The sequence below is a fragment of the Protopterus annectens genome, chromosome 5.part0 (genome assembly GCF_019279795.1).
Source record: "Protopterus annectens isolate FY-2018-M chromosome 5.part0, PAN1.0, whole genome shotgun sequence".
NCBI lineage: Eukaryota > Metazoa > Chordata > Ceratodontiformes > Protopteridae > Protopterus > Protopterus annectens.
The window spans coordinates 800,492,546-800,500,045 of record NC_056735.1 but is presented as its reverse complement, the minus strand read 5'-3'; positions in this window follow the sequence as shown (position 1 = coordinate 800,500,045).

Here is a 7,500-nt window from a genome sequence, read left to right as displayed (position 1 = left end):
CTGCTGAGCAGTACTAGGGCCTTGTCATACAGAGTGAATAAGGCACTTTTAAACAGTTGTAAGCAGGAAGCAGGAAGTCAGTGGGTACACCAGCTAGGTATGTGCATGCTGGGTGTAGGAAAGGTCCATAGCTGCACATTTCTTTAACTGCAATAGCTGTACATATGTTTGACATTTGCTGTGACATTTGAAACCTTCCACCCCTGAGAGAGGGGTGAGGACAACTAAGTATATTGTACTAACAATTATGAATATCAGGCACATGCAGTGCTTGTGAACTGTTATACTGTCATTAGTATGTTAGATGGTTACATCCTTTGATATTTCTGTGTTGTACTTCTACATAAAAGCATGCTTGTGGAAGTAATTCTACAGCTATTCACAGAGTATGTAACAGCAGACAGGCTGATATGGCTGTGTGTTTCTGACACTTGCAGGCCTCAAATACTCTCAGGTATATATTTGACCAGCCTCAGGGAAAGGTACATATCAGTATGATGCACCCGTGATATATTTCATATATTCTGCAGTTGTGACTGTGGGGTATTTTGAGCATATGTATTACTACACCATTTCTGACATGCAAGTAGTGTCTACTTTAACTTATTGACAGTTACCATTATGTGGGATTCCCCACCTTTCTGCCTACTGTTAGTACATTTCACAGGGAGTCAGTGGGGCACAGGTAACAGTTGTTTGCAAATCAGGGACATCCCTGTAAATCAGTCACAGTTGGGAGGTCTGGCCTCTTACCTATTCAAATATGGCTGTGTTTATCCTGCTCTGATACTGTGTGAGGTTTGTAAGGTGCTACTGTGACATTATTACCTACTAGTATGGCTGTTTCTCTTCTCACACTAATGTAATGCAATTCCACAAGAATTGCCAGTAAAGATACACAGAACAAGCTTTGTGTAATGGCCTTCCTATTTTCCTTTTACATTCACTCCTTGTATTTCATGATATATTTCTTTCAGCACCAAGTTCTTGTATATCTGCTGTGGTTCAGTGGTAATTCATGCAGACTAGTGTTTCCAAGGTCCCGGGTTTGGGACTGAAAGAGGTATTTTATTTTGCTGATGAGCAGACTACAGGCCTTGTCATACAGAGTGACTAAGGCACTTTTAAGCAGTTGTAAGCGGGTTTGCGTGAGTTTGCGCAATGCTTAGCTACGCTTGTCTACACTTAGCTAAGCACACACAAGCGCACACCCGCTGACTACTGCTTAAAAGTGCTTACTCCCGCTAACACCTGCACTAATTTTTTTTAAAGAAAAGAAAATGGGGAAATAGGAAAGTGGTGAAAAAGGGGGCACAAAGAGGGAAAGACAGTAGGGAAAACAGCTCGGGATGTGCAGGATGGGTGTAGGGAAGGTCCATAGCTGCCCATTTCTTTATCAGCAACAGCTGTGCATATGTTTGAAATCTGGTGTGAAATTTGAAACCTTCCACCCCTGAGAGAGGGGTGAGGACAACAAAATATGTTTTACTGCCAATTAGAATTATCAGTTTACATGTCCAGCGGACATGTGTGCGAATTGGGCAGCTATGTATGGGGCGTAATTTTTTTGTGGGAACAGAGTGCCCTTTTTTATTTTTTTTTCAGGTGAGAGTGGAATGTGAGGTACAGGAAGTAGGTATATTTGGGGAGGTAGGTTGGGAAGGTTAACAGACAAGACAAACAAGACGCATACAGAGGTGGAGTATGACACGTGGGGGGTAAACACAATTGACGGGGATGGATGTTTGGATATCGTGAGCCCATGAGCCCACAGATGGCAACAGTGGAACTGAGATCCCCACCCATGGGCAGTTACCACTGCACCTTCACAGCACAGGCTGGGGCTGTGCTGGGGGCTGGATAGGACAGGCAGGCACACGCATGAGTTGCGCCACTCTCACCTCGACCTGACGTAGGGGATCAGTCACAGAATGCCTGATCTCACTACGCACCACAGACTGGACCCTATGAAGGGTGAGTGGAGGCTCTCCTCCAGCCACACTTGCATAGGGGGGACGAGCCCCATCCCCTGCAACGCTTCCACCTGAAGGTGGCACAGGGCCACCGGAGGAGGAGGTCCCGGCCTGGGCACTGGTGCCAGGTGCACTCGCCAGCTGAGGTGGGAGAGGTGGGTCTGCTGGAATCCGCTTTCCCTGTTGTCCTATGTTTAGCAGTATTTTATGGCATTTTGGGTTAGTAACAAACAACACCATTCAAAATTAGTTGTAACAGCATGCATCAGTATTCCCATTAACCAAACACCCATGAATTCCGAACATTGAGCAGCAAGAATAACACATGCATATTTAGAACAACAGTGCACATTCCAACAGCATGCAGGGTTGATTGGTAGTAACAGGCCATCAGGTTTGGATATGTGAACAGGGCACATGCATCAACGTACATGCAGATATGTATGAACCAACAGGACAAATGTCCATGGGAATTAATTGTGAATACACATAGCAAGTTTGGTGTGGAATGGCATAATTTGTGAAAATAGGGTAGGGTGGAGAAATATTACATTAACAACTTACACTACCTATACATATACTGTACATTCCTAGTAGATGCAGATATATATCCCCGACATGTATTAGTACAGTTTCCTGTATGTAACCTTAGGGATGTTGGTGATGGGGATGTTACTGCTACATTAATATACATTCCATTTTTATTCATATATATTCATATCTGGCTGTGTTCAGGTACAACATCCTGCTACATTTGATCTATATGGGTCTAGACAACTGTGGATGTTCAGCATTTCATACAACCATACTATCTCCATAATGCAAGGGTACAGCAACATATCCAAATTGTGGGACGGACACAGTCCAGGTTCTGTACTTTATTTAAGACATTACACTCTTTGGTTGTGGCTGTCCCATTCATTTCATTATGTAGTGACTGCAGTATACCTTTATTCCAGACTTATTACAGCTTTCTTGGTAGCTTCAAACTGTCTTTCTCACACTCTCTCACTTATTTTATATTTACATTTCAGAATGGTACATAATTCTAGGCTTTATTAACATTTATTAGTGGGTTACAACAATCCTTTCCAGCTGACTCACTTATGTCATATGGCAGAATTTACAGGGATATATTTGACACTTGTTTATCCTTTGTTGATTGATTACCACTCATTTTCAGGCTGAAGCAGTTATCTGATATTACAATACAGGTGGAAACTCTATTTAAGACTTGTTTAATCTTTATTACTGGATTGCAATACACTCTTTTCCAGGCTGCATCACTTATCTAATCTTACAATACTAGAAGAAACCTTATTCTAGGCTTATTTCACCTTTATTACTGGGTTACAACACTGAACTCTTTTACAATCTGTCTCACTTATATTCTATAACAATTCCAGCTAAATAATTACTAACCTGCCTGGTGGCGCAACCTTAGCAGCCTATCAGCATTGGCTCGCCGATTCTTGGAACGAACACCTGCAGCTGTAATAGAAATGAAGGAATATTGGAACATACCTCTCCATACTATAGGCTAGGATAGCATTTCTTACATATGTAATTACATGGATACTTACTCAGTAGTGGGGCATTGGGCATTTGGCGGGCCTCCTGGATCCAACGGTTCAGTTGGTCCTCCTTACGTCGCTTCAGGTCCACATGGTGGTGATAGACCTGTTCACCAGTCCTTGAAATGCCTGTGGCACTGGTGAGATCATGTGCCAACCGGTTCCATGCCTCTGCCTTATACGCTCCCCATTGAACCTGGTCCTGCATGAGTTGTGCTTCATGATCATGGACTAGGAGCCAAACCATATATTTTAACTCCTCAACACCCCACCTTTGTGCTCTAAAGTGATTTCCCTCTCCTGCACCTGCCATCCTGACTGCAAATGGGTACCACAATCAGTTATGGTGTGTATTCCCGCCTATGGGGCTTATATATGACGGTTTTCCCGCACTTATCTGTGATTGGCCATTTTGGATATTTATCAGCTTAAAGCAAACCTGCTTTGTCATGGTTCTATTTTCATTCATTCCTATATATATGCTAATACTGTATTTCTTAGTACAACTGTCATGGCTTAGTGGTTCAGTACTTTGACTATGGTGCACAGTATCCCGGGTTCAACCTTTGGCATTGCTTTTTTTTATTTTACTACTGTCTAGACAGGCTAGGAGGTGTGTCTGTGTAAAGGCGGCTTTGATACAGCTTGCCCAATGTTGCCTGCCGGTAAGCTGGTTGGCGCGCTGCGCAGCTCCGCGCAAACAGCTTATGCTGGGTAACGCGTTATTTAGCTGTGAGCATGCATATTATGCTGGGTGAAGCACTGCTGAGCTACGGGCACTCATATTAAGCTTGTTAAAGTGCTGCTCACCTCCGGCCACTCATATGCAGCTTGTTAAAGCGCTGCTCACCTACGGGCAGTCATATTCAGACTGCTAAAGCATTGCTCAGCTATGGGCAATTATAATCCTATTTTTATAAATTATTCTGTTGGATTTCTTCACAAATACATGGCCCATTTCATTACATTTTACTTGAATTATAGTTTTATATATATATATATATATATATATATATATATATATATATATATATATATATATGTCAGGGGATTGTTTCATACTTATTTAAATAAAAATGGTGAATGATGTTGTGGGGGCTTGAACCATGACTACCTCCTCTTTGGCCAATGTCTCTACCACTACGCTATTGCTACTTGGCTTAATTTACATATGTAGATCTTATATGCTTTTCAATGTCTGCTAACTGTGGCTGAGCGAAGGGCATACCCATGCAAACGAGCGCAAATGCGGGCAAACATTTTTGAAATTATAAAAAAATGAACCTGCTATTTTTACGTTTTACACATTTTCAGTAGGGTTTATAGTCTTTGGGGATGTGTGGTGTTGTGTTCCTTGACATTTCTAAGGACTCCCTCATGGGTGTTTTCTTTCAGGCCTCTGACTCTTCTGGGGGCGATGTCCCTTTGCAGTACTCGGCATTCGGCTACTTTCCTACATGGACCGTGTTAGCCTAGGGTATGATTCAGCATGCCCTCATGAATATGCATGACATGCTGACGCCATACCATTCAACTGCAGCCTCCGAGTAAGACATATTAAGTCTTACACGGAGGTTTCGTGAATCCGGCCCAAGGTCTTTCTTCTGGAAAGAAAAAGAGTTATAAAACTGCCAGCCAAGTACAGTATTAGCATTCTTTTCTTGAAGATTTATGTAACAATATCATCTTCTTAACTGAACAATAGTCATGCCCCATCAACAACTATTGAACATTTCAATAATGGCTTACACCTTGGGCAGCCACCTCTTTCACGTTACTCTTGTTATGGTTCTGGATGTTATAAGTAAATGAACAAAGCATGAAGAAGCAGCTCTGGTTGTAGAACTTCTGTTTTCTTAGTTGAAACACCCACAGAATGTATACACACCAGAAACAGTAAAATCAGAATAAGCTTAAATGTATATGTGCAGAACAAATCATGCGTATGTAAAGTCGTGAGTAGTATTGTTTTTTTTTTGCAGGGGGAGCAGACAAGAGCCTAAATGTATCTCTCAAGAACTTCTTCAAGAAACTTGGCTGAGCTGAGTGTCACTGATCCACAATATTTTAAGATTTCTTTTATTCACTGTAAAAGCAGTGTTTATAGGGACACCCTGCTTTGCTTTCATATAATTCAATCTTGTTACGGACACTCACACATTTATCAAATGAAAGCTGTGTACATCAGCAGGAGAAGACAAGGGAAACACAAAAGGAACACAGTAAGAGGAGTTGGGAGAGTGGGGCTATATGTATTTGTGTGAATAGAACCAAACCCCCAGTTTTCAGAAGAATTAAGGACTGAGCATATAAGAGAGAGGCTTTGGGAAGAGTTACATTTTTAAAGACATAACCATGAAAGACAGAGAAGACAGAGAGGAAGGGAGATGTTGGGAGAAGACAAGACATACACAGACACAAAGAGAGGAAAAAAATCTGTGAGGCATCTGCCATCCTGAGGGAGGGATCTCAATGGTGTGGGTGTGATGGTGGAGGCCTACAGAGACTCAGTGGATGGAGCCAGTCAGGTCACTGAGTCTTACAACAACTGGTAGAGAAAATGAAATGAGTGCAACTGCCTCTATAGAGTCCACTGCTGTAGAACCTGTTCCCCAACATGTAAAGATTTCCCTGGGCAGGTAAGAGGAGGTGATGATCCTACTCATACGCAGTATGCCTGCGGTTGATTTCCCTCAGGTTTCCTGTCTGCTGGATATGCAGAAATAAAAGAACATAAATGGAAGAAGGAAAAAAAGGATACAGAGAGAGAAAAAATGGAGACAACAAATAGACTAAAGTGTTAAGAAACACTGTGTTTATTTTACTTAACAGAAAATTAAGCATTTCATCATTAAACCAAGTGCCACTAATCAAGGATACATATATCACACATAAAAATGAAATGATTGAATTCTGTCTAGTAGTTTTGATGTTAATTGTTATTACTGTTTCTTATATGAATAATTGTTTTACATTGTAAAATGGCATATCATAACCAATCTGCAGTAAGGTATTGCAGTAGTAAATACTAAGAACTGCTGTTTCAGTTATAGTGAATGCTTTCTCTACCAAAGCAGTCATTATTGACATAGTACCTTTCCTTCCACTTCAGTTGTTCAGTATAAAACATTTACATACATAGCACTGACTTTATGTACTGAATACTTAGTGATGCTCTGGATATGATAACATGGCAAATTATAATGTGCTACTGCATTAAGTGATTGTGATATAATATTAGTGTTATATGCTTTTATATTACTTCATTTTTTATTTGTCATATCATGAGGTTTTTACCATACACAGGCCATTGTGCACTGGTGCTGCTAATGTTTGTAGTTAATTTCCTCTGGGGCTGTTGAGATATGAAAAATATATTTACAGGAATAGATAAAAGTTGCTTACTTATTCCACTTGTGTGCATTCTGGCTAAATTCAATGCAATATATTCAAGTTCTGTTAAATTTATTAATAAAACTTACTTTATGTTGATATACCCAGCCCTTTACATGCTTCATCTCCTAAAGCAGACCAGTCTCTCATGCTGAGGAAATTCAGCATGTCACTGTGTAAATGCATGACTGGTCCTAGGGGAAGTAGTTATTGTAAGAGTATGGTTGTAATGCTGAGTAGGTATTCATCCTAGAAAAAAATATTGTGTTGTATGCCTTTGCTGTAAGGAGGCCAAGATATTTGTGACACCTGTGCCCTGGCCCAGCAATCAAGGAGCCTCAATCCTCACCACTAACACCAGTGAGGGGCATCCATATAGGGAAAGGATAATAAATACACATGCAGTAAAGTACAATTTCCTTTAAGAGCACACAGAGATCACAGTCAGTCTGGGGCTGGTTTCTCCCTTTCTATCCAGGTCCCCAATAAGACTCTCCACTGGCACAGCTAGAAGGTCCAGATCTCAGCCTAGTGGGCAAGATAAAACCTCCAGCACCCTC